At 44.2% G+C, this 25,626-nt stretch overlaps 1 protein-coding gene across 6 annotated transcripts in view; it reads left to right on the top strand.

The window, feature by feature from the left end:
- CRHR2 (corticotropin releasing hormone receptor 2) overlaps positions 1-25,626 on the top strand; it is a 246,317-nt gene that overhangs the window by 93,646 nt on the left and 127,045 nt on the right. The window contains exon 2 of one of the 6 annotated variants that reach the window (XM_073334748.1): positions 11,848-11,921. The exons of 4 other annotated variants lie outside the window; for them this stretch is intronic. The gene's annotated coding sequence lies outside the window, so the exon portion shown is untranslated. Of the gene's footprint in view, positions 1-6,324; positions 6,361-11,847; positions 11,922-25,626 lie in introns of those variants that run through there. One more of the 6 variants, XM_073334749.1, reaches the window with a different exon arrangement.

Below are 25,626 nucleotides of genomic sequence, written 5' to 3'. Positions count from 1 at the left end.
GTGAGAGGAGCTTTCCCCTGGCCAGGAGGGATTTCAAAGGGGTTTACCCTTCCCTTTATATTTATGACAGTCATACATTGTATTCGGTGCCTGTGTAAGTAGATATAATTCCACTGCACTCAGCGGAGTTACACTGGGACTCCATTTAGCTTAATAAGGCTGGAGGAGCCTCATTTTAAGCACCAAACAAGACGAGAGAGCACATAAACTCCTTGGCTCTGTATCGTGGCTCCTGAGACTCAGCCCCAGGGGCAGCAGCAGCTGATCCCAATGCAGCTACGGTGCCCTGCATACATTTCCCAGTGCAGCCCTTTCCCTGAAACCCTTTTGCTGAATGTACTGATGGAGGCCGTGTGTCGAAAGTTTAAACCGGGAGTCATTGTGAATTACTGTCCCCTCTCTAGGAGGGCCCGAGGGTCAAACACATTCGTGCTTGTAGACTTAAAGAGATCATTTAATTAAAAAAAAAAAGTCATAGCTCAGTATGGCCCTTAGATGTTCATCCTGACCAGTTCTAAGCATCACCAGTTCCTGTTAATTTTCCATGCACAATGTATTGTATCTTGTAAAACTTAGTTTAGCAGTAATAATGAGGATAAAAATATTTCCACGCTTGTACACTAGACAAAGGTCTTCAGCGCGTTTTAAAATCCTTCTACTAATACACGGTCCAGGTAAGCAGTAGATGGTTTAGGGGGTGTGTGTGTGTGTGTGTGGCTTGAAAGCACAGAGAATGGACAAATGCGATCTTGCCTTTATACAGGTAACTTTCAGGTGGCACTGTAATATGAATGGAAAAAAAGTTTTCGGTCAAGATTTTGAAAAGATGATCGTTATTTTGGTACCTCCATTTTGAGCGCTCAACTTGAGATGCGTTAGTCGGGTCTGATTTTTAGGAGGTTGGTGATACATATTTTTTAAGCGTCTGCTTTTTTTCAAAAGTGATTTTCCCCCCCACATTTGCTTTCACTGAGACTTAGGCTTCTATGTCATTTTGAAAATGTTGCTACTACTCTTTGAAAATTCAGCCCTTTTAAAATGTCTTGAGCATCCAGCATCACTAGTCCCATTTGGAAGTCCTGGCTTTGATGTCTAAGAATGATTATGTTGCAGGGTGACATATCACATCAGACCAAGACAGCCTATTCACTTGGTTTTTATAATCATTCTTTAAATGACATATTGATTCTTAAGAAAAGTTTCACTTGTTGTTTTAACTATTACTTTGCCAGTACTCCAGGGCAGAGACCTCGTCTTTCTATCTATATTGGAAAGCACCTTGCATGCTTTTGGGTGGTGTGAAAATAATAATAGTAATTTAACTGGAAGATGAAGGGCATCCGGATATCATAATGTCTGATTTTGTCTTTTTTTTTTTTCAGTTGCTCAGAGCTAAATGTAGAGACCAGACATTTTCAGCTAAGTGGGATTGATCAGTCTTGTCTGGTCTCCAGAGCTAACTTCTTTGCAAAAAAGACAGGGATTGGCAATGAGAGGCAGAGGGGTGATAGTGGAAGTGGATGCAGAAGAAAGGCAAGAGATGAGGGACCACTCCACTGGCAAGAATGGGCGTGTGGAGACCCAGAGGAGATCGACTGCTAGAACCTGGGGAGAAAGCAAGGTAGATAGGGGAAAGCAATGCAGAGGAAAATATAGGCTAGGACTTGGAAGGGCTCATACGTGAGGGGTGAGGGAAGGTAGGTCTGCTGTAGAATATTTTAGGAGTAGAAAATGGCCACCCTAGGGTAGGAGCTGGGAACAGTATCATAGGCGCAGAACATGGTTGACATGGATGACTTGGAGGATAAAGGGTAGATGTCCAGGGACAGGGAAAGCACAGCAATTGAGAGGAGTGTCCGTGGGTTTCTCAGGGTCATGGAAAAGCTGGAGGAGAAGAGAGAAGGAGTGCTTAATGCGTTGTAGGAAGAGCAAGGTGAAGAGGCAGTAATTAGGGGAAGGCGTAGGCTGGAGGAAAGCACGTGGGGGGGGAGATAGATAGAGGTGTAGAGGAACAGTGTGTGGGAGCTGAATGAGAGAACTGACAGCAAGCGTGGCAAGCAGAAGCAAAGCAATGGGGAAAGTACAAAGGGTCAGGCAAGCAAGCTGTGAACAGCGAGTGAGACAATGAAGGCACAATCATCCGAATTGCAATTTCAAAAGAACAGCAGATGGGAAGGGGAAATTGTTAGTTAAGCTCAGGATGCAAAGAACGAGTGCAAGAAATGCTTTACTGCAGTTGGGGGTGCACGGGCAGGGCGAATAGCCACAATTAACAACCGCAGCACAACCGAAGTCTCCAAGCAATGAATAAAGAATCCCGTGTTGAAGTGAATGTGTCTGTGTGAGAAGCAAAGGGAGGCGCGTGATTTAGTTTGGTTACTTGGCACTCGTACAGGTGAAATGGACTCCCACCTAGGACTCAAACAGAATGCTTTCTCCTTCTCATAGAATCATAGAATATCAGGGTTGGAAGGGACCTCAGGAGGTTATCTAGTCCAACCCCCTGCTCAAAGCAGGACCAATTCCCAACTAAATCATGCCAGTCAGGGCTCTGTCAAGCCTGACCTTAAAAACTTCTAAGGAAGGAGATTCCATCACCTCCCGAGGTAACCCGTTCCAGTGCTTCACCGCCCTCCTAGTGAAAAAGTTTTTCCTAATATCCAACCTAAATCTCCCCCACTGCAACTTGAGACCATTGCTCCTTGTTCTGTCATCTGGTACCACTGAAAACAGTCTAGATCCATCCCCTTTGCAACTCCCTTTCAGGTAGTTGAAAGCAGCTATCAAATCCCCCCTCATTCTTCTCTTCCGCAGACTAAACAATCCCAGTTCCCTCAGCCTCTCCTCATAAGTCATGTGCTCCAGCCCCCGAATCATTTTTGTTACCCTCCGTTGGACTCTTTCCAATTTTTCCACATCCTTCTTGTAGTGTGGGGTAATAGGTAAGGCAGGAGTTGTTCCAGTTTACATCATTATTATTATTTATTATTTGTATTAGCATAGCACCAAGGAGTCCCATCCATGGACTGGGACCCTGCCGTGCTAGGCGCTGTACAAACATGGAACAAAAACACAGTCCCCAATCCAAGAGCTTTACAGTCTAACTATACATCCAGAGACAGATGGGTAGAGACGAAGGGCGACCACAATGAGACAATATGGGTCTGCGGGATGGGCAGCAGCACGCCAGCAGCCGCACTGCTGGCAGGTGTTATGTAAGCGTTACAGCAAAGGGGAGTTTTGAGGAGGGATACGAAGGTGGATAATGAGGCGGCTTGGTGGGTTTTTCATGTGAGGGCCTCCCAAGCGTGAGGGGCAGCATAGGAGAAAGCATAATGGTGTTTATTTGGACATTCAGTAAGTAGGCAGTGGAGGCCGGCGTCGTAGGCTAGGCAGAGGAAAGCATCACTAGCTTGATGAGCAAATGAGCCAATACGTAAGATGGGGATTGACTGTGAAGGCCCCTGAAAGTGAAGACAAGCAGCTTATGTTTGACGCTTCCTCTTTGATCTTCACTAGCCTGCGTTTGTCTTGCTTTCAAAGAGTTCTGCTGATCTTGTGAGTGCATGTCCTGGTGCCTGGATCAGGCAACTGACTGCTAGAACCAACTACATCTAGTTCCAACTCTGCTACTGCCCTGCCAAGTGACCTTGGGCAAGCCACTTAACTCTTCTGTCCTTCAACCTAGCCATCTGTAAGTGGGCATAACAATAGTTAGAGATGAACCTGAATCAGAACTTCGACCAAACCCCTCAAACTTTGTCGCTAAGGTCCATCTGTATTAGGTAGTCACCTACCTCACAAGGGCATTGTGGAAGACACCTCATTACTTAGGGTGAAATTTTACTCTAACTTATTCCCTGGGTCCCTTTGATTACAGTGGGGTCTAGATAGGATACCTCAGAGGACAGAATTTGGCTCTTAATGTTTATAATGCCATTTAAAATCCTTTTAGAAGGTTGCTAGAGAAATGCAAAATGCTATAATATGTAGAATTTGTTTTTAATCTGTTGCCATCATTGGGAGTGTAAAAAGCCAGGATTAAATTCTTTCAATAGTAAAAGGTACTTTTACTCCCTGAATGTCAATGCAAGGTGAATTAAAATAAGCATTCCTGTTATAATCTAGAAACTGTCATTAAAGTTAGAGATGGATTTGGAAAATAGCTATTGGTATGAGACAGATCTTCATAGCTGCATTAACAGAAATATGCCCATACTTGCAAGTCTAATCTGCACATGTAACTACCATGATAGTTACATACAAATGATCCCTTGGCTACATAACCATGAATTTGCATGCAAATTAATGGGCCAATTGCATGCAATTTTTTCCATGTGCAAAAGTGCATGCACAGTTATAAAGAAATCTGGTTTCTTAGGTTATCCAGTCTATTTCGCTGCAGTGCAGGACTGGTTCCTATGTTACATTTTCTAGTGCTATGTATAGCCTGGTTTCAAATATCCCACAAAGTGGGGCTTCTGCCCCTTTCCATGGTGCAATAGAGAGGAGCCTTTGAACTACCCTGACTGGGAATGGAGGTATGTTTTTGGAGAACAGAGTTTAGTTTTGCAAATACTAATATAGTAACATTGCAATATGAAAATGACTTTTCAGATATAGAAACACTATAGCATGTTAGTGATAAACATAAATTCTGGAACCCACATGCACGTATAAGGATTATTATGGTAGGAATTTACGAAGGCTATTTTCTTTTTCCTCTACAATGGCACTTTAGTGCCAAGAAGAAAACAAGTTCCAGTATGTTGACTCTCCTATGGATTTCTGCCTGCTTGAAATATCTGATGTGTTTAATGTAGCTGCAGCATGTCTGTCTCTGAGCAGTGCAGATGAGTGATGTAATACATCAAAGACCGGGGATGCTGAAAGGCAGAAGAATCAAAGGGAATAGAAATGGATAGGGGTGAATATAGATAAAATAAAGGGCACGTCTGAGCTCATGCAATTAGTGGAAGAATAGATTTTGGTTTGTGGTGCGTTCAGGATGAAGGTGGGTTGTGAGAGAAGGGAATATGAGAGAGAATTGAGGCATCAAGTTTTTACTGTGCACCTTAGGCAGACTTTACCTTCTCTTCAACCTTCTGAACTAATCCTGTGATCAGCTAACATGGATCAAACATTTTTTGAATCACCCCGGAGATGCAGAGTTAGTGGTTTGCTATTTCAATGTAAAAGGGTTCCCAGTAATTCTAAACCGTGGAATAGTTATTACCACAAAAGTCTTGCTTGAGATTCAGAGTTTAGGTGTCTGACCTTTTGGATTTATTCAGATTCAATTTTTCCAGATACTAATTTTTTCAATTATGTTGATCATGGCAGCGGCTCTGGAAATAGCGGCACATCTGGGGTATTTGTGAAGGTTGCAAAAACAGGGATGAGCCATGTTAAATCTGATAGATTAAATCAGAATAATATCTTTAAAAGACTCCATGTCTCATTATCCTTTGTCTTGTACCTTGTTTAGTAGTAATAATAATACCCAGCTTTTATAGAGCACTTTTCATCAGTAGATTTCAAAGTGCTTAGCAAAGTAGGTCAGGGACATTATCCCCATTTTACAGATGGGGCGGAGCAAACTGAAGCACAAAGAGGTGAAATGACTTGCCCGGGGTCACTCAGGCTGATGGCATGGCCGGGACAAGAATATCAGTCTCTACCATCCCAGTCCAGTGCTCTGTCTGCGACACCACACTGCCTAATCATGTTCACTTGTGTAGAGGGGGTGTAAAATGCTACCCAGTCAGAAAGGTTGTGTCCTCCATGTACTTTTGCATCGGTATATATCACTGCACAAGTTGCAAGGCAGAGGAGAATCAGGGCTGCTCTTCTTGCCCAAACAATGTTTTTTGGCTTTAATGTCACAAACAAGAAGAAAATACTATGTCACAGGTTATTTGTAGTTGTGGGCATAGTCTTTGCGGGCACAATTCTGCTATGAGATTTGAAGGCACTTCACAAGTTTGATGTTCAGTGGAACCACTATGTGCATGAATGAGGAGTGTTTGAAAGGCTATGGATTGCAGGATTAGCCCCCATATTAACAGGCACCTCCCTCCTTGGAAAAACAAACGGTGGCCAGATCTCTCTGCACACACTCCTATCAATCTATGTACGTGAGAGGTGGGATATATATTACACAAGATACAAGGCAGAGGGGAGAACTGGACCCAGACATCTGTATTGGAAATAATGTTGCACACATGCTTTTGGTGATTGTAAAAGGAGGTGTCTGGCAGAAAGCTTTCCACGAGTCATTTTATGTGAAGAAAATAAATTTCACTCAAGCAGATGACGAAGGAAAGGATTTGCAGACATTTCCAGGTACTTTTCAAGCAAGTAAGTGATAATATATGCACAGAAATGTCAAGTAATTACAAATGGTTGGGCAAACTCCCAAGTGTTCAGCTCTGATACCAGCAAGCGTCCAAAAGTTTGGATGAATCTCTTAAAATGTATCCAAATTTGAAATGTGTGTGATCATCTTTGGATTGGAGATGAGACTGCAAATCTCATATCGTCAGGGAAGATTTTCCATTTTTGTCCATGCTGGAAATTATTGTTGTTGATATTTCTTATGATTTAATGAATTTATTTCCATTGCAGTAGTGCCGAGGAGCCCCCATCATGGACCAGGGTTCCATTGTGCTAAGCCCTGTACAAAAACAACAAAAAAGACAGCCCCATGCTAGAATTGCCTTGCTGTTAATTGCTTCTGTTTTCACTGCTGGTCAACCCCAGAAAATGTGGAAAGCAGAATGTAGCATGTAGGAGAGTCATGGAGGCGGAAGAAAATGAAAAGAAAAAAAATCAAAACAAAAGTTATTCTAACTCTTCTTTTCAAATCTTAAAAATAAATTTCAAGGGGACTCTGTGATCCCATGTACTGGTTGCAGAATGCAGCCTTCCACTCCTAGGCAAAAGGCTGAAATACAAGGCAGGTGGGACATGACCAAAAGTCATTACCATGGCTTGACTCTTTGGTGGCTAGCTTGAAATCATTTGTGGTCTCCTTCCATTTTTCACTGGACAGGTGTCACCATCACAAACTGGCCCTGAACTACTATAGCAATGGTGCCTTTATTGCCAGACTCAGGAAAGAGACCAAGGCTCAAAAGAGCGTGGGGACAGGCTGGCACTTACATCAATTGGCATGTTAACGAGGACACAGGTGGAAGTGCCCCTTGCACTCATGGTCCTTCTCAAAATGGAGACTCTACACTAAATTCACTTTCCTTTTATGTACCGATTCAGAGTTCAATTTCTGTTCTTGAAATCCAAAGGTTGGAGTCAATTCTTATTTCTCTGTAACCAGCCCACCTATCCCTACTGATCACCATTGCCTAAAAATACTTTCAAACTACTACTTCTTCTCCTGATCCCATTCACTGGGGCCAGGTTGTTGTACAAGCATCTGCCATCTTCATTTGTCCAAGGCAGCACTAAGGTCCACCTGTTTACCATTTTCTCTGATGCAATCCATCCCTCACTTCCTTGGCTTTCCTTGGGGTCTTTTTCCTACCATCTTCTCCTGACATGCTATCTTCACCAGGTCCCCTTCGTTCATCCTCTGCATGTGTCTGAAACAGCAAAGTTTTGCTTCCTGGATTTTGTCAGCCACATCACGGACATTGACTTCCATCCTAATACTTTCATTTCAAAATCTGTTTCTTTGTGTAATTTGTATGGTGCTGACACGTCTCATATTAAACACCTGTTGGCGATGAACCTGCTGTTTCTTTATCATTCATGCTTCTGCACCACACTGCCTTGCAAGCCACACCATTGTTCTGTACAGTGGACTTTCAAACTTTAGTGACGTTCCTAAAAAAACGTAACTTGATCCCTAAAATTCCCGGAGGCTGTGCAATCTTAACATGTTCTACTGTTCTGTCTGACCCCTATTCCAAAAATAAAATACTCTGTTTTCATAGTGACTGGTGCCATTGGCTGGTTATTAAGGCATTGTAAACAAATTACAGTGAGATAAGTTTAGCCTTTGATTCAATACTTCTGCTTCATTCACTGCTCTTGATGGACTTCAGCTTTCTGTTTCAGCAGCATTTATGAATCTGCTTCTGCTGCCTATATCTCCAGACAAATTGTCCTTAGCATTGTAGTTTCACAGGGCATTGTAAAGGGCTGGTGGTTAAACTCTTGCAGATATTCGTTTTAATCAGCTGTGTCTCTTCTGAAGGCATTCTGAATTTCACAGAAGGAAGTAACGCTGACATAGAAATGCATGGACCACTTATCTATCCACACTTGATCTAGATGTTTCATTTCGTTACGGGCTGAATAAGCATTCAATGAATTTAGAAATGAGGCAATAATATGAAAGGAAAACTGTTATTTTCATGGCTTAAGACTGCAATGCATGCTTTGCCTTCTAGTATGAGGACTCTTCTCTTACCTGATTATCCACCCCCATTATGGCCCTGATCCTGAGCTGGCACAAACTGAAGTCAATGAAGCTATACACTGGATGTGCTTGAGCAATGGTTCTCAAACTGAGGTCTTGCAGCCCTTTTCTGATCATCCATAGGATGAAAAAATTTAGGACTGTAGAATTGTTGGTTGGAAGGAGATGTGGTCCATGTGGGGATTTCTCTCTTTTATAGTGAAATGGTTGGAGATTTAGGCTAATCCCAATATGATCTGGCCCTACAATTGTACACTTCTAGAGGTAGGGATCCTGTTTAGCTATTTTTAATTAGGTTTTAATGCACCTTGTGCAACCGTTGTGCTACATATTTGTAACATTGCATCTCTGGATAGGTTGACAGAACTGGGGATTGAACCTGAGACGTGGGGAGCTATAAGCTTGGGCCTTTCCTGCTTGAGCTAAAAGACCCTCATTTGTTAGTTCAAAGCCAGTGACAGACTCATGAACCCACCACTAGAGTGGGCCAGAGCCATACTGTGTAAGCATGGGTTACATGCAGAATAATAATACATTATACCAAATAATGATGCATTCAAGACTACACATCCTGGTGCTATTATGTGGCTCACAAAACAATAATAATAATATATCCTTACCCAGGTCTATTACACCTAATTTTTTGGATGCATAATAATTCTAATTTCCAATGCACTCCTGTTGCAGGACCTTGGATCTACCGTATAAATACAATAATATTTTAAGGGAGGAAGGGAGAAATTATGCAGAATACATGGAGACAATATCTAAAGTAAAAGTATGTTTTTGAATATTTTTGCTTTAGGTATAAATGGTAAAACTGAGCAATTGGGATTATTTTGTTTTTGTTTTTAACTGGAAAATGTGAAAACTGACATGTTAGCACTTCCCATAGAGTGTGATAGATCCTCAGCAAACAATAATATTAAGTTAGTCATTTTCATATGTGAGTTTCAGTATTCAGTTGATTGAAAATTGAACCACCCCTAAACAACATTCTGCCTGGATGTGATATTACACATAGATATAATGAGCCAATTTTTCAGATCATACTGGAGTTTAAATGTTTCAGAGTTTCCTATGTCCATTATGGTCTGTTCTTGAATAGAAGAGAATGGAGCCCACAGTCTGTTTAAAAAAATACTTTGGGTTAAGAAGTAGTTATTATTATTATTTATTGTTTGTATTATCATCCTAAGAACCGGGATCCCATTTTGCTAGGTACTGTACAAACACAGAACAGAAAGACAGTGCTTGTCCCAAAGAGCTTAACAATCTAAATAGACCAGACAGACCCGGAGTGGGGGAAAGGGTAGAACAGAGAAGCACAGTGAACAATGTGGTGACAGCAAAGGGCATGTTAATACCACTGTTTTGGGGGGTAGCATGGGGAGAGAGTTAAGTTAGGCGAGCATCAGCTAAACAGGGAGCAGTGTAGGGAAGGCAAGAGGGTGAGGAGGACAGGGCAGGGGAGAGGAGGGTAAAAGGGGAGGCATGAGTGAAGCTGACGTGAAGAGACATTCAAGGCATTGGATGGGATTGCCAAAGGGACCTAAGGGAGTTAGGCACCCAGCTTTCTTTGGCCCCTTTGAAAAATCCCATACATTATTACTGTATGTAACACAAAATCCCAACAACCAATTTTGTCCACATGGAAGAAAAAACTCCTATGAGTAAAGACCTTCTGCAATATGGCTCAGCAGCCTATGGAGAATTCTTATACTAAAGTTAAAACTTGGGTCCACTGAATTTTTCCTCCACAGGACCAACGACTCGTTTGGTAAGTGCTCTTTCCCGCCTTTTTATCCTGGAAGTACGGTTTGTTGCATGTCCTGCGGGCCCAAGTTGAATTTCTCACAAGATCCATTTCGTTGGCCATGGCAGAGTTGGACTTAGCTCTCTGAAATTGACCAGTTCTGTATTTAAGGGCTTAGCAAAAGGCCATCTGAGTCAGTGGAAAATTTCATTGACTTCAATGGAGTTTGCCGCCAGCCCTTGGATACCAAGAAATACCACAGATAGCATCCTGCAAGAGATTCTCTGGATCTTGGAGGCTCAGACCCCAACTGAGCAACACCTAATACATACCCTTAATTTACTTGAGCCCCCAATGCAATACTGCTGCCAGGCATAGCACCCTGATAGCGTATGCAAGCTGCTTCCTTTCTGTGGTTTGTAGACTCTTAAGAAAGGTGGCAATTTGCAGTCTAAGCATAATGTTAAGTTGGATGGAATGTTGAGACAAAAAGATTGCTGGCTAATGTTATGGGTATTGGTTACACAGAAATATTCTCTAGGTATCAAGTCTGAAGTGACATAATCTATAGGGGGAGAGGGAAATATCTATACCGCTGCTATCTTTCTTTTTATTATAGCACTAGTGACCTCAGTGCAAGGTTTTTCTGGGGGATTTGCTAAGCTCTGTCCTTCAGTTCCTCCCAAGCGGTCATTAATCCTACAGACAATATTGTCTTGCAGACAATATCATCTGCCTTGACTGCCGTTGCTTAGTTAATGTAGCCCCATCAACTTTCTCCAGAACTACCATACAGTCCATAACATTTGTCCAGGAAGTTTCCACCCCAGGGCACTTGTGTTCAATCTCTCACAGTTAAGCTCTGTAATTTTACATAAAGACCCGTTTTTGGCTTAATGTTGCATTCAATGTATGAAAATGTATCAGCACATCTCAAATGTTACTGTTTTGTATGCTGGCTCTTTGCATTTCAGTCACAACCATTTCCCATTTGCTAAAAGGTTCAGCACTTTGTTAATGTAAGCAGGGTCTGAGTGAGCTCTCCCCTGACATCCAGGGGTAAAAGACTACAGGAGCAGACTGTATTTTCATAAACATGCCTACTCTGCCTAGGTGAGCAACATAGAATCATAGAATATCAGGGTTGGAAGAGACCTCAGGAGGTCATCTAGTCCAATCCCCTGCTCAAAGCAGGACCAACCCCAACTAAATCAACTAAACAGATGGAGCTGCTTTGCCAAAATGATCCTTTTTGGCTGGTGTTGTGTTACAGATCACACCTTGGCACGCCCACGGGTTTTTGCATGCAGCAGACACTTGAGGATACCATTGTGGATATCCTACGGGACATGGCCAAGATCAACTCTTCCCTACTGGCACCATGGCAGAAGATCAATGGCTTTCTGTGTCAATGTTAAAACACACCAATTGCTAAAGTCTTTGGGGGCAGGTACAAAATGAACATATTAAATGACTTATTTGCAGTATGATTTTATAGCTATAATTAGGGCTGGCCTTACCATGAGGAGAACGGAGGCGGCTGCCTCAGGTGCCAGACTCGGGGCTGCGCGGCGGGGGGGAACTACTAGGACCCAGAGTGTAGAAAATTGTGTCTGCTGCTGGTGCATATGTATTCTCTCTCCTCTAGATGCACAGAGATGGTGGAGTGCTGTGCTGGAGGAAGGAGGGCACAAGAGACGTAACAGGCAGGCAGGAGAAAAGGTGAGAGGGAATAACAGAAAGCAGCAGAAGCTGCAGGGAGAGAACATAAGAATGGCCATACTGGGTCAGGTCAAAGGTCCATCCAGCCCAGTATCCTGTCTACCAGCAGTGGCCAATGCCAGGTGCCCTAGAGGGAGTGAACCTAACAGGTAATGATCAAGTGATCTCTCTCCTGCCATCCAGCTCCACCCTCTGACAAACAGAGGCTAGGGACACCATTCCTTACCCATCCTGGCTAATAGCCATTAATGGACTTAACCCCCATGAATTTATCCAGTTCTCTTTTAAACCCTGTTATAGTCCTAGCCTTCACAACCTCCTCAGGCAAGGAGTTCCACAGGTTGATTGTGCGCTGAGTGAAGAAGAACTTCCTTTTATTTGTTTTAAACCTGCTACCCATTAATTTCATTTGGTGGCCCTAGTTCTGATATTATGGGAACAAGTAAATAACTTTTCCTTATTCACTTTCTCCACACCACTCATGATTTTATATACCTCTATCATATCCCCCCTCAGTCTCCTCTTTTCCAAGCTGAAAAGTCCAAGTCTTTTTAGTCTCTCCTCATATGGGACCCGTTCCAAACCCCTAAACATTTCAGTTGCCCTTCTCTGAACATTATCTAATGCCAGTATAGCTTTTTTTGAGATGAGGGGACCATATCTGTACACAGTATTCAAGGTGTGGGCGTACCATGGCTGAGGAGCCTCTTATGTACCTCTCTAGCACCCCCAGGAGCCTGGACTGATTAACACCAGCTTCTCAGGGAGCTTCCTGTTTCCTGCTGCTTCCCTGAACCCACTTGAGGAGAACAGGCAGTCAGCTGAAGCAGTAGGAGCCAGTTAGGCCCTTAAGACGCTGATATCTTCCCTCACTCAGGCCCTGCTACCAGCCTGCTTATTTGTCCCCTTCAACTGAGCGTTGAGAGCCACTATAGCTGGCACAGAACAGCAGTCATGAGTGAAAGAAGAAAATGCTCCTCTGGGGCAGCATTCAGAAAAAGACAGAAAGCAAAGGAAGCTTTTCTATCTAAGCAGGAAGGAGTTCTCCTGAGATACATAGACACATGTTAGGGGGCTTATTCCTTCACCCACTTACTTCCTTGGTCCTTCTCACATGGACAGAGAGCAACAATACCCAAAGTCCAAAGGTGCAAACAATTTGATGTTTATTGGGGTGAACTTCCAGCAAGCATGATTCCAGTTTCCTTCCTTAGTATCCTCCTTCCCAGCTCTGACACCACAGAGCCTTACACCTGTGTCCCTGTTCCCATTCCTACCCTTAGCCAAACATGATTCCAATTTCCTTACCCCCATGCCCTGTTCCCATTTTCCCCACACCCACACACCCACCCACTCACTTCCTGATTGACTGCAGGCTATATAGTAAAACTTGAGTTCTGCTTTGCTATACCTTAACCAATCATTTTCCTGAAATTTAACTAACCAATCCTAACATATTGTAACATGATTATGTAACCAATTATATCCCACCACCTTAATTAGTTTACCTCCAGCAAAATTAATTATATAGCAGACAGGAACAATCACAGAACCAGACAGAGATTATACAGACAAACAATAGCAAAGTGGGAGCTATAATGACAAGACAATACAGAAGTGAGGATTTCACATCCCAGCTATTGATAAGTGAGTTCTTGCCAGACAGGATGCTATCAAACTAAGTTTCCTTTTACATTTTGTAGGCACTTCCCTTTCTCTGGAGGCGATAGGAACTATCAGGACAGGACTGTATTCCAAACCGCCCAATAGCACCTTCTTTCAATGTGACTAGTTTGGAATGTGAGGATGTGACCGTTCGCTTCCTTGCTTATGGCTGCCTCTGCTGCTTAGCCAAAGGCCTTAGCCTAAGCACAGGGCCTCAGACTGTCACAGTAAGAGAAGGCCCTTACACCGGCAGACAGTGATTTTGATTCTTTCTTTTGTACCTCTATAACTAGACAAGTGATAAGAATACACCTAAATTCTTAGAGTATAGGCCTTTACAGACAGGCCTGAATATCTATATCCTAACAACACAAATGTTCATGGTGAGCCTTCCGGCCCCAGTGAGGATGTGAGTGGTGAGGAGGTGCCTGATCTTCCAGTTAGTCAGAGGGCAGGTGACCTGGCAGCTACTGCAGCATCCATATCTCCATCTCAAATGGATGTAACTGTGCACATTCCTATAGAAAAGTGTAGATCAGAGAAGAGTGTGGAGGAGGCGCAAGAAACAGCTGCTGCTGAGTTTAGTTCCTTAAGTCTAGATGATCCAGGATTGTGGACCCACTTGAGCAGTAGCCTGAGGGACTTCCTTGTACTGCATTGGCCACAGCAAGTGAAAAACTTCATGTTCCCCAAAGACAATGAAAATAGAAGTTTCCATCCAACCCATTACTGGTGTGAAATCCCCAATGGTGACAAAGTGGAGAGGCCATGGCTTATGTACTAAAAAACCCAGAATGCTGCATACTGTTTTTGTTGCAAACTCTTACAGTCTCATATTCCAGCTACATTGGGTTCTACAGGAACAAAGGACTGGAAGAATCTGGCTAGAAATCTGGCATGCCATGAGAAGGCAGCAAATCACCAGAGAGCATTCCATAGGTGGAAAGAGCTTGAGATGAGACTAAGGTTAAAGGCCACCATAGATGATCAGCATCAAGAGAAGATTGCATCAGAGTCTCTTTACTGGCCAAATGTTCTGAAAAGGCTCATTGCTGTTGTGAGAACGTTTGCTACCCAAAACCTAGCACTACGTGGCACTTCAGATCAGCTGTATGTGCCAAACAATAGAAACTTCCTTAAAATTGTGGAGCTGATGGCTGAGTTTGATGCTGTGCTCCAGGAGCATCTAAGAAGAGTCACCACCCAAGAAATGTACACACACCACTACCTTGGAAAAACAATTCAAAATGAGATCGTACAGTTACTGGCAACAAAAGTCAAACAGAAGATTGTGGCAGATCTGAAGCCAGCAAGATATTACTCTGTTATTCTAGACTGCACACCTGACATCAGCCATATGGAACAAATGACTTTAATGGTGCGTTTTGTAACAACAACAGAACCTAGTGAAAATGTCCCTGCAATGGTGACTGTCAGAGAGCGTTTTCTAGAATTTATTGACATTGATGATACTACAGGAGCTGGTATGACAAATGTGCTTCTTGAAAAGCTGGAAGATACGGGAATTGCGATAGCTGACATGAGAGGTCAGGGCTACGATAATATTGCCAACATGAGAGGAAAGAACAGAGGAGTGCAGACACGGATCCGAGAGTTAAACCCTCAAGCTTTTTATGTCCTATGCAGTTCTCATTCATTGAACTGCGTCGTCAGTGATGCAGCTTCTAGTGAGGCTGCTGAATTTTTTAATGTAATTCAAAGCATCTATGTATTTTTCTCTGCATCAACTCATCGATGGCAAATTTTGAAGCAACATCTGGGAACATCCTCTCTGACACTGAAACCACTGAGTGCCACACGATGGGAAAGTCGAGTGGCGGCGATAAAGCCTATCAAACACCAAATTGGGAAGATAGATGATGCCATAGTTGCCATTATGGAGGATAATGCTATGACAGGAACTGTTCATGGGAGAACAGTGGCAGAGGGAAATGGAATCACCAGAAACATACATAACTTCAAATTTCTGTGTGGCGTAGTGATGTGGCATGACACACTGTTTGAAATAAATGTTGTCAGCAAGAGACTCCAAGGTGTTGACCTTGATATATCTGGAGCAATGGAACAACTGGACAAAGCAAAGTCATACCTACAGTCTTACCGGTCCGATGAGGGATTTCAAAACATTATGAAGAGTGCACAGAAGTTGGCAGAGGAACTTCACACTGAAGCTATTCCCACCCATTCAAGAATACAAGAAGAAAACATTTTGATTATGAGGCATGGGATAATCCCATAAGAGACCCCAAACAACAATTCAAAGTTGAATTCTTTAACCAGGTGCTAGATTGTGCAATACAGTCAGCTGAAGAATGTTTCATGCAGATCAAGAAACACAGCAGTATATTTGGGATGTTGTCTGACATTCCAAAACTCCTCACTATACCTGAAGAAGATCTACATCAGCAATGCAGGGCACTAGAGACAGTGTTGACACATGATGACATGCGCAATATTGATGTGAGGCAGCGAGTAATTTAGGTGATGAACTGAAAGCCCTTTCAAGATACATTTCAGCAGGATCAACTCCAAAGGCTGTTCTGGAATATATGTGCACAGAGATAAGATGACCAAATGCTTTTGTTGCTCTGTGCATACTTCTAACACTTCCTGTAACAGTTGCCAGTGGAGAATGCAGCTTCTTCAAGCTGAAGTTAATAAAAACACATCTATGCTCCACAATGACACAGGAGAGGATGGTTGACCTTGCAACCATCTCAACAGAGCATGAGCAGGCCCAGACTGTGGACCTTCAGGAAGCAGTTCAGATCTTTGCAAGCAAAAAGGCATGGAAAGCACCACTTTGATCATTCAAACAGATAAAAATGCCAGTGTTTACTGTGCAGACAAGAAAAGTTACATTTGCTGTTCAGGCGTTTGAAAGTTAAATGTTACTTAAAATTTCTGAAGAAGGCATTTTAAGTTGTTAGTTCTCCTTTATTGGGGTAGGTAGCAGAGCAGTACCATGAGAGGAGTAGAACAGGAAGAAGGCAGAATTGAGACCTTTCAAGCCCAAGCGAGGGAGCATGAGGGCGTCGTTTGAGCTCCCCGCCTCAGGTGCCAGAATGTTGTGGGCTGGCCCTGGCTATAATAAACACCCTATTTATGTTCTAGAACAGGGGTTCTCAAACTGGGAGTCGGGACCCCTCATGGGGTCGTGAGGTTATTATGTGGGGGGTCGCGAGCTGTCAGACTCCATCACAAGCCCTGCTTTGTCTCAGCATTTATAATGGTGTTAAATATATTAAAACGTATTTTTAATTTATAAGGTGGGTGGCATTCAGAGACTTGCTGTGTGAAAGGGGTCACCAGTACAAAAGTTTGAGAATCACTGTTCTAGAACAATTAGGGGGAGATCGTCCTTTGTTATAATGCTTTGTTTACCTGCAGTAGACTATGTAGTCATTAGGTGTCGTTATGTGCTGAACAGACAGGGTGTGATCCTTGGTAAAGGAGGGAAACAACCCTGGAATTCAAGCTCTGTACCATGTGGAGACCTGTCTGTTTGTCTGTCTGTAATTGTAGATGTTTTCTTTCCTGTTCCTCTTCATGGATGTGTAGGAACGATGAGAGGCTCAGGGAGACTCCCTCAGTGGCCCCTGACACACACCTTTTCTCCCAACTTGCATGCTTTGTGCAATTGTCTCTAGGACTCTCTGCCCCTTTTCTTGGATCTGGTGTGAGGAGTAGTCTAAAGGGGATGTGGAAGTGGTGGGGGTTTAGCACCATTCCAGACTGATAGTGAAGTACAGTGTCCCAGGACCCCCACAAGAGGTAGGAACCTGCTGCTTGGAGGAAATGCCGAGCGTTTCCTAAAAGGCACAATTGAGGCCTTGTTCACCATCCACCTACGTGGCTTTTATAGAAAGTCATTCAAGCAGCCAGTCTGTGCTGATATGTTGTCCCTGTAAATAATAACTTATCTGGCTTTCTGATCAATTTCTGAACAAAATTGTCAGACACCATAGGTGAACATAATTTGTTGGGGAATAGTCAACATGTTTTTTGTAAAGGGAAATCATGCCTCACCAATCTACTAGAATTCTTTGGGGAGGGGGGGTGTCAACAAGCATGTGGACCAGGGGGATCCAGTGGATAGAGTGTATTTAGATTTTCAGAAAAGCCTTTGACAAGGTCCTTCACCAAAGGCTCTTAAGCAAAGTAAGCTGTCATGGGAAAGAAGAAAGATTCTCTCATGGATTGGTAACTAGTTAAAAGATAGGAAACAAAGGGTAGGAATAAATTGTCAGTTTTCAGACTGGAGAGAGGTAAATAGTGGTGTCCCCCAGGAGTCTATACTGTGCCCAATTCTGTTCAACATATTCATAAATGATCTGGAAAAAGGGGTGAGGTGGCAAAATTTGCAGATGATAGAAAACTACTCAAGATGATTTGCAGATGATACAAAACTACCCAAGATAGTTAAGTTCCAGGCAGACTGCGAAGAGCTACAAAAGGATCTCTCAAAACTGGGCAACAAAATGGCAAATGAAATTCAATGTTGATAAATGCAAAGTATTGCACATTGGAAAACATAATCCCAACTATACATATAAAATGATGCGGTCTAAATTAGCTGTTACCACTCAGGAAAGAGATCTTGGAATCATTGTGGATAATTCTCTGAAAACATCCACTCAGTGTACAGCAGCAGTCAAAAAAGCAAACAGAATGTTGGGAATCATTAAGAAAGGGATAGATAATAAGACAGAAAATATCATATTGCCTCTATATAGATCCATGGTATGCCCACATCATGAATGCTGCATGCAGATGTGGTCACCCCATCTCAAAAAAGGTATATTGGACTTTGAAAAGGTTCAGAAAAGGGCAACAAAAATTATTAGGGGTATGGAATGGCTGCCGTATGAAGAAAGATTAATAAGACTGGGACTTTTCAGCTTGGAAAAGAGATGACTAAGGGGGGATATGCTAGAGGTCTATAAAATCATGACTGGAATGGAGAAAGTAAATAAGGAAGTGTTATTTACTCCTTCTCATAACACAAGAACTAGGGGCCATGAAATGAAATTAATAGGCAGCAGGTGTAAAACAAACAAAGGGAAGTATTTTTTCACACAATGCACAGTCAACCTGTGGAACTCCTTGCCAGAGGATTTTGTGAAGGCCAAGACTGTAACAGCATTCAAAAAAGAACTGGATAAATTCATGGAGGATAGGTCCATCAATGGCTCTTAGTCAGGATGGGCAGGGATGGTGTCCCTAGCCTCCATATTGCTAGAAGCTGGGAATGGGTGGCAGGGGATGGATCACTTGATGATTACGTGTTCATTCCCTCTGGGGCACGTGGCATTGACCACGGTCGGAAGACAGGATACTGGGCTAGATGGACCTTTGGTCTGACCCAATATGGCCGTTCTTATTTTCTTATGATCTGTCATTCTTGAAAGCACACGATGGAATTACAGTATTTAAAGAGAGAGAATATCAACAGAAAGTTTTATATTGTATTATGCTTAATAGAATTTAATGTTCAGAATTACATTACTGCATTTCCCTGCATCTGTAGGGTTTTTTCTTTTCTTTTTCTCTACAGACCATGAGTATCCTCTGTGACCATGTAAAGTACTCACTTATATCCAAGATTCTTCCATCCATCTTTGAATCAGCAGACATATAATACCCCGTGTTCTTGGGGTTATTGAATAATTTGTTCATCCTGTGGTATAATAACATGGGGGATTTTATAACAGGAAAACAGACTTGACTTTACAGAAATTGAGTGTTAAAAGGAAAAATAACCCCTTCCTTACCTAAAACCTTCTTAAAGATTACATTTTGAAATCAGAAACTGTGGATCAGGATATCAGACTGCTTTAAAGCAGGCGTAGACTAAGAAGAGTCCTGAATATTTAACTCTTCACTCTGGAGGCATGATTTTGACAAGCAACTTCATGTTTTGTGCCTGCCGCTTCGACAGCAAGCTACCTGGCTACATTCACAATTTGGGTAGTTGGACATATGGATGGCAAAACTATACCTGCGATTACATGTGCCTACCAAATTCAGGAGCAACTTGACTGAAATGTCTGCCAAATGAGTGACATCCAGGAAGGGTTTCAATTTCTAAAAGGGAGCAGCTTCCAGGGGCTGCTAGATTTAGTGTCACAGGCAAGGTTTTGCTGTCAAGTTGCTCTGGAATCACACCGGTGTAGCTGGTAGCTGAGATCAGAATCTGACTTTATTCTTTTTTTTTCCTTTTTTTTTTTTTTCTTCCTACTGTCAGTGCCTGGAGCCCAATTCTGATCTTGCATTGGTATAAATAGGGACTAACTCCATTTCATTTCAGACAATGGGTTTGCACCCCCACTCTCTGCTTTCAGCCTTTCCCTCTCTCCTGCTTTTGGAATGGGAATTTCAAACCACGGCTAAGTGAATTAGGAACACACAAACCAATGAAAGTCAATGGGACTTGGGTGGGAGATGTTCAAAGGCTCAAGTGCTGCACCAGCAACACCTGTCTTCTCTTGGCTTTCCCTGGATTTAGCCCCCTAGCTGCTATCTGACTTGGTAAATGTGACCTTGTGCTCCTAAATCACTGAGGCCCAGCTCCTTATAGGTAGTGAGTGTTTAACTCCCAGAGATAGGTGCCTAAATAGCTTTGAGGATCTTGGCTTCAGGTGGGTCCTTTGCTCATTTCTTTCTCTTCATTGTCTAATCCCCAGCCACGGCTCACTCCTTACATATGCTACCTACTAAGCGACACCAAAGGGAAAAGTCAGCCCAGACACCGGCCTAAGTTATTCTCTCCTCTCTTGCCTCTGTCATTCCTTGCAATACAGATGACTTTTGCGGAGCTTTAGCATGAGACCAGAGGGTTTCTTTCCACTGAGCACCAGTGCTTTGCTCAAGTCCTGACATGGTCCATTCTCATTGACCTCAGTAGACTTTTTTCTGAGTAGCGACGTCAGCCTCTGACCCTTTCGCTTCAGGCTTGATAGTACGAATGTTTTTCTAGGTCAGGCTCCCCTAATAGAATTCCAGCACACACGCCTCTCTCCCTGCTGCTGTGTGAATCAGCGTCTATTGCCTACGTTCTATTCTGCTTTATCGGCAGGTAATAAAGAACAGCTACGCCTGCCATTGTTGCCACTCATCTCTCTGTGTTCAGCAATTGCCGGAAATGACTAATTGAATTCTGAATTTCAGTACAGAGGCAATTACTATAAAGATCCAACATCATTATCAGGCAGGGGCTTGAAGACATTAGGGATGGGGTTAGTCAGTAAATTAGACATCTTCTGGCCCCGAGGAGGGCAGTGGGAGGCCTAGGGGGTTTGGGAAGTGGTGAAGCCTGTGCGGGGAAGGGTCAGGGAGTAAGCCCCAGGGTCTGGGAGAAGGGACTGTTGTGTTGACAAGGTGGGACTGGAGTGAGATTAAAAAAAAAATAGTCTGAATTGCACTCGAAACCTGGATAATGAATTTTTCTCTCCCAGCTTTAATGCCGTGTAATTGCCTGAAACCATTAATTGAAAATTTTGAAGGTTAATGAGATACTGGGCCAGTGGGAAAACTGTTTACTTTGATTTTAATCTCATCAATTTTCAATTTTATATTTATCTTGCTCATGAAAATGAAAGGAGACCTACCTGCAACTTACAGTCATGGTGAACATCAGGACCTCAACCGCTAGCCTATAACCATATTGCTATGACAGGGGCAAATCCAGTGCATTAACCTGAAAGAAACACCCCGGGTGCTTAATTGATCTGTACAATTGAAGAAGGGGGACCTTTGTGGGGCCAGCAAGTGTTCCACAGTCTTCCCAGTGTTATGATTTGAAAAGTTGTGAGGCAGAGACTTGTAGATAGTTGAGGCCAGAAGGGGTCATTGTGATTATCTAATCCAGTAGTTCTCAACCTCCATCCCAATCAACACAGAGATGCGGCCCATGTGTATCCTCAGGGCCATAGAGATAGTATTGGATGAAGCCCATATAACATATTCAGGGCCACATATGCAGCCCACAATGGTAAATAGGTTGAGAACCGCTAATATAGTCTGACCGCACAACACAGGTCATGGAATCATAGAACCATAGGGTTAGAAGGGACCATCTAGTCTAACCCCCTGCCAAGATGCAGCATTTGTTGTGGTCTAAGCCATCCAAGACAGATGGCTATCCAGCCTCCTTTTGAAAACCTCCCGTGAAAGAGCTTCCCTGACTAGTAATTTCTGCATCAAACCCGTAACATCTGTTTGAGCTAAGGCATATCTTTTTAGAAAGAGATCCCATCTTCAAGTGATGGAATGGTTAAATCAAGGCTCAATATTGTTCTAAAAATCTGTCTTTCTGAATCTTCCTTAGGGATCCAGGAATTTGACTGTTGTGGAGGGTTACTGTTTCTGTGGGAGTAACTGTTCTTTATATAAGGGGACTGTTGCCCCCTTACTAACATTCAGTGGGGGTGTTTTAGTTGCTAGCTCCCAGTACTAAAAGGGGAAGGGTCTATTGGAAACCAGGACCCTGAGACTGATAGTCCCCAGGAACAATGGGGAGAGGCCAATGCTCCAGGTCAGCCTGAATGACAGGGTGGGCAGGCTAATCAAGGAGTCAGGAGGCCAGGGAGGTCCCGTCCTCCGTGTGAGCTGGATTTGCCTGGGTCAGATAGAGTGGGGCCGAGCTAAGGAGAAAGCAGGGGCCCAAGCTAAGCTGGGGAGCAGAGCTGGGCCAGATCCAGAGGGACCAGAAAAGCAGCCCAGAGAGAGCAGACCCTGTCCTGGGAGCAGAGCTGCAGCCCCAAAGCCAGAGGCACAGCCCAGAGAGAGCAGACTTGCCCTGGGAGCAGAGCTGCAGCAACCAGAGCCAGAGGGGCCAGAAAATCAGCCCACGAAGCAAGTCAGTGCTGGGAGCAGAGTCACAGAAGCAGCCTGCAGAGCAGACCTGTCCTGGGAGCAGGGCTGCAGCAACCAGAGCCAGAGGGGCCAGAAAATCAGCCCACGAAGCAAGTCAGTGCTGGGAGCAGAGTCACAGAAGCAGCCTGCAGAGCAGACCTGTCCTAGGAGCAGGGCTGCAGCAACCAGAGCCAGAGGGGCCAGAGAAGCAGCCCAGGGAGCTGGAGGCTGAGCAGCAGCCATGCTGAAGCAGAGTGGAGCTGGAGCTGGGGCTGGAGCAGTCCGGAGCCGGGTGTCGTGAGCAGCTGGGGAGAGCGAGGGGGGACCCTGGGCAGCGGGCCCAGCACAGGGAGTCGCCTCAGCCAGGAAGCTCTGCAGGCCAGACTCGGAGGGGGATTGGTAACCCCAACAGGGCGAGGGCAACGCTGGGAAGAAGGGCCCTGCCACCTAAAGCCTGAGAACGTGTGGCCACCACCAGAGCAAGTGTCCAACCCGCAGCATCCCTGCAGCACAGCCAGGGCCTGAGCAGGAGGCCTGGGACTTACAAGGAACAGACTGTGAACTGCCCTGACCTTCCAGAGACACTGTTTGTGATGTTCCCTGCCACCGAGCGGGTTGATGTGTTTCCTTTAACCTTTCCCATTTTTCCTTATTCTTTTTAAAATTAATTGTTGATTAAATAACTTGCATTTGCTTTAACTTGTATGTAATGGTCAGTGGGTCAGAGAAGTGCCCAGTGCAGAGAGCGTACCCCGGAGTGGGGACACCCTAGCCCCTGTCCTAGGTGACCACAGCAGGGTTGGGGGTCGAGCCCCCCCGGAATCCTGGGCCCAGCCTTGTTGGGGTTACGAGGACTCTGCCAGGCAGGAGAGTAGAAGGGGGGTCCTCAAGGGCAGGGAGGCCACGGGGTAAAGGAAGTGGGAGCGAGGACTCAGATCCTTTCGCTAGCCCACTTCAACGGGGTAGTGCAGAAGCCAAGAAAGTTCCCCACAATAGTGGGACTATTCCCCCGCTTACATTTACATTAGGGCCAATAAAGTTTTTGTTGTTGTTCAAATAGAAATAAGTAACATGGACTTTATCCGGAATGAATCTTGGGAACAGCCACGTGGACCTACATAGATGCGGTCATGATGGGGTAGCAATGTAGGGGGAGCAAAGGAACCGATCTTAGTGGAGGATCCCTAGTGGCAAAAGTCCAGTAGGGGGAGGGAGGGATGGAGATGTTGGCAGCAGAAAGCCACTTTTCCCTCCTGTGTGAGGAACTGACACAGGCCAAAAGGGGCCAGCGCTGACGGGGAGAGCAGCACAACCACAGTGACTAGGGAGTGGGCTAATTCAGCACGTTCCCACACCAGACCTTTCTACTTTTGAAATTGTCGCCTAGCCTAATAATCATGGAATAAAACAAAACCAAAGGAATTAGGGAAATATTACCGATTCCTTGTGGTGGTGGTTAGTTAGTTGACTCTTTGTGTCTGGCAAGTATTGACCAAGAAAGTGGACTTGATTTGAGCAGGCGTGTGTGGGAATCTGGACTATCAAAACTACTCTCAGGCTAGAGCTCTGTTGGGGGGTTAAATAGATTCTGAAAGATCGTAGGTTAAAGCTGAGAGTGCCGAGAATGGTTCTTTGGCTTTCAACTGTTTACAGTGAGGCAATGGGAAGAGGTAATGGCATGAGGAATACACCAGCTACAATAAGTTGCTGACTTCTTTTCCCGGGTTTTAGTTTAATAATAGGATGCCCTTGTGTGTATTGGAGACACGCTAATGCAGTGGGGAATTGTGAATTACGGTGAGGTGTGCTAATAGCTAAAGTGGCATGGTTACTGTGTATATCTGAATCTTTAGCACAATAGCAAGACAGATTGCTTTCATTCATTAGCGGAAGATGAGTCTTGCAAGGCATTGTTGACTCTGTTTGTCAGGAGAGCCCTCCAGCATCGTAAGAGATGGCAGTTTTCTGCCAGACTCAAGAAGGTGCCCTGTATTTTAAATGCTGTAGTAAAAATCTCCTTAATGCTTCAGACATCTTTGCTCACACTATTTATGGATGTCAACGCACACCACAACTGGGTGTATTTGCATGGCTGCTGTGATCAAGTACTTACACACACAGGTTTTAACAGCGCACCTAACTACTGCTGAGTGCATTTCCCTGATTCTTTTGGTGGAATTACTGTAATTGTGCCTATCTGGGTGTCTCCCAAAGGGCCTTTGTCCATTGAATTGGTGGCTTTAAAACTTTATCATTAGAGCCTTCTTCTATTAGGCTCTGGAATAGTTTCTCAAGGCACCTGGTAGTGTGTAAGGATAGGAATATGGTTTCTTTAAATCTGTAACAGGAAGTGAGCCAGAACTGGGCTGGAGAAGGTTCTAGGCAGGAGCTGTAGAGTGAGGAGAGAGACAGAATCACTTTAGTGATAAATTTGTTTTCCTTTTTCAAATGTCCCTTGTTCCATGCAGTGGCAGCTCTTGTACAGAGGGTGTTGGGGCTCCATCCCCCACCAAAATACGCAAAAGCACACATGGGTATCGGGGCGTGTGTGTGGGCAGGGGGCTGTGAACTGTGAACACAGAATAGATACTCTGTCTACCCATGGCAGTTGGAGTGTAACACTTCAATGCGTTGTACGGTCTCTGCAGCCTGTGGCTTGGGTGGTGAATCCAGTGCCCCAGACTCCACTCCACATCCCTGCGGTTTGCCTCCGATCAGTCCTTGCCTTCACAGCCTGTGGGGGAAGAGAAGCTGGAGGACAAATTGACAAGGAGCTGGGGGTTGCCCTGGGGAAGCAGGAAGAAAGGCCAGATGGACAAGCAAAAAGCCACTCTGCTGAGCTGGTAAATCTGTCACTCCTGACCCAGAGGAGGGCAGGGGGAGGCTTAGGGGGTTTGGGAAGTGTGAAGCCTGTGCGGGGAAGGGTCAGGGAGTAAGCGCCAGGGTCTGGGAGAAGGGAGAAGTTAGGGTGAAGGGAGGAGAGAGACTGCCATGGCTAAGCAGCATGGGAATTAGGGGGAAGAGGTCCCGGAGATCTGGGGCTAAGAGGGGAGTTCTGGTGTGGGGGAGCCCCAAGGGTTTCTGCAGTGGCCCACTTGCCCCAAAGTTCACCAGCCACCACTGGGTGAGTGCTAGGAGAAAGCAACTCTTTCTGTGATTCTTT

Source organism: Lepidochelys kempii, chromosome 2, assembly GCF_965140265.1.
Source record: "Lepidochelys kempii isolate rLepKem1 chromosome 2, rLepKem1.hap2, whole genome shotgun sequence".
NCBI classification, from domain to species: domain Eukaryota; kingdom Metazoa; phylum Chordata; order Testudines; family Cheloniidae; genus Lepidochelys; species Lepidochelys kempii.
The sequence above is the reverse complement of the archived record's forward strand: the minus strand, read 5'-3'. Positions and strand labels throughout refer to the sequence as shown.